Source organism: Colletes latitarsis, unplaced genomic scaffold, assembly GCF_051014445.1.
Source record: "Colletes latitarsis isolate SP2378_abdomen unplaced genomic scaffold, iyColLati1 scaffold0114, whole genome shotgun sequence".
Lineage (NCBI taxonomy): Eukaryota > Metazoa > Arthropoda > Insecta > Hymenoptera > Colletidae > Colletes > Colletes latitarsis.
The window spans coordinates 25,011-27,500 of NW_027488464.1; the positions used below are offsets into that span (position 1 = coordinate 25,011).

A 2,490-nucleotide genomic window follows, 5' to 3' on the forward strand; every position below is an offset into this window, starting at 1 on the left:
TCGAACAAACTTGTTAGTTGAAAAAAAAAAAAAAAGAAAAACAAATCGTACACCGTAACGAATCGGAGCAACAAGAACCTGGTGTATATATGGAATCGACCACCACCTCCTACTTCTCCGCGTCCTCCGATAGCATATAATAGCATTTTGCTTTCTCGGAGAAAAGGATATCAATGATGGGTTTTTAGCGCCTCGCCAAAGTGTCTCCCTTCTGTCTTAGTTTTTCATTCGTTCGATGCGAAACGCTCGCTAGGCGTAACCGGCTGATTACTTTTAACGTCCTTCCGTCGCTTTTCAAATTAAAGAAGAACCACGGTGTGTGTCTATGATAGAACTACCCGATCCGATTTTCGTTGATTCTTTGATAGTCTACCAAAGTCCACCGTAAGTTCGAAAGAAAAGCATTCGTGGACTGGACGACCGGCTAAACGCGCGGTCTCGCAATCGATATACATATTCGTAACAAAGAGAGACATGGGGCGACCAACTTCTCAGAGTATATCCCTTCTTTTGGGTTCCGTTCGTATCGCGCTTCTCGTCGTGTTCGTTCGAGCCTCTCCATAGAGGATGATCGTCCGATTCGTTTGATAAATTATCATTTTTCCCTGGGGCTGTACGAACGAACAGAGAGGAAGACGACGACCGACGGATACCACAAATTTCACGTGGTAGGGCATATATTACATATCATAATTATCAGTGTTTGGTCAAATTTCTTTCCAGTGTCCTTTTTGTTATGCTCCAAAACTAGTATACGCTTTATTTTCTCTTTCCTTTGCATAAATTATTAACTTCGGGCAACGTCGGGAGCGCCGGTAATCATTAGATTTGTACGAAACGCGATTTGCGCCCCACGGTGGTTTTTAGTGCCGTCAAAGTCAGAAATCGTAGGAGCGGTGCTTTAACGGGCGGTCGTGATGATACTCCAGACAACACGACGCACGACGCCGTAAAACACTCGCGCGAGTCCAGACTGATCTCTGCCTCACCACGCAAGGGGTGCGCAAACTTGCCAATAATATATAATATTTATTCTTTTTCGTACGTCCAGCGACAAACGCCAACGAAATACCCAAATTCTCGCTCGTACGTTGATACCTTTCTCTTCATCGACCCGGCTCCGAAACGTTCTTCGCCATCTCCCCGAAAGGAGAGGTAAACGACGGCGGGGTTAGGGAATCTGAGAACAACGCAAGCAGTTTTAGGACAAGTGAACGACCCTCAGCCAGGCGTGGTCCAGGAATTTTATCCGTGGACCGCAATGTGCGTTCGAAATGTCGATGTTCATGTGTCCTGCAGTTCACACGTTGACGCGCAATTAGCTGCGTTCTTCATCGACCCACGAGCCAAGTGATCCACCGTTCAGGGTAATCATATACAATTTACAATTTTTCTCTTTGTATTTAAAAATGCTCCTTGTTCTTTGCTTTAAAAATATTCGATGTTCGCACCTCCGACCAGCGTATCGACGGAGGATTGAACGCGCCATATCGACGACAAAAGTTTCTTTTTGTTTCCTGAATGACGGAAAACCATCGTTCGACGGCCGGGCGTACAGTACATTCAAAAGCCTTTGCGCGTGGCTGCGACCAAACGGGTATAATACACCCGTATATTCTTGGTTCCGAACAGTAACTTCACGCGCAATCGGGCGAACGCACGCGGCAGCGCCCATCGGTTGCTCGATGAAATCGATGCGATAAACTACAGCCTTCTCGGCTGGTCGTCGTTAGTCGCGCGAGCAACGGATGGCCGCACAATCGACGCGTCGTCGTTTGCGATTATTCGCCTCACGTTAGCCATGAGTATGTATATTATTCATTTACGAACGAACGCGGCAGCGTCCATCGGTTGCTCGATGAAATCGATGCGATAAACTACAGCCGTCTCGGCTGGTCGTCGTTAGTCGCGCGAGCAACGATGGCCGCAAAATCGACGCGTCGTCGTTTGCGATTATTCGCCTCAAGTTAGCCATGAGTATGTATAACATTCATTTACGAACGAACGCGGCAGCGTCCATCGGTTGCTCGATGAAATCGATGCGATAAACTACAGCCGTTTCGGCTGGTCGTCGTTAGTCGCGCGAGCAACGATGGCCGCAAAATCGACGCGTCGTCGTTTGCGATTATTCGCCTCAAGTTAGCCATGAGTATGTATATTATTCATTTACGAACGAACGCGGCAGCGTCCATCGGTTGCTCGATGAAATCGATGCGATAAACTACAGCCGTTTCGGCTGGTCGTCGTTAGTCGCGCGAGCAACGATGGCCGCAAAATCGACGCGTCGTCGTTTGCGATTATTCGCCTCAAGTTAGCCATGAGTATGTATATTATTCATTTACGAACGAACGCGGCAGCGTCCATCGGTTGCTCGATGAAATCGATGCGATAAACTACAGCCGTTTCGGCTGGTCGTCGTTAGTCGCGCGAGCAACGATGGCCGCAAAATCGACGCGTCGTCGTTTGCGATTATTCGCCTCAAGTTAGCCA

At 48.0% G+C, this 2,490-nt stretch overlaps 1 non-coding gene across 1 annotated transcript; it reads right to left on the reverse strand.

Moving 5' to 3' along the window:
* Positions 1–1,215: 1,215 nt before the first annotated feature.
* On the reverse strand, positions 1,216–1,370 carry LOC143351267 (5.8S ribosomal RNA). The gene has a single exon (XR_013081624.1). It is a non-coding gene; the product is annotated as a 5.8S ribosomal RNA (ribosomal RNA).
* Positions 1,371–2,490: the final 1,120 nt, after the last annotated feature.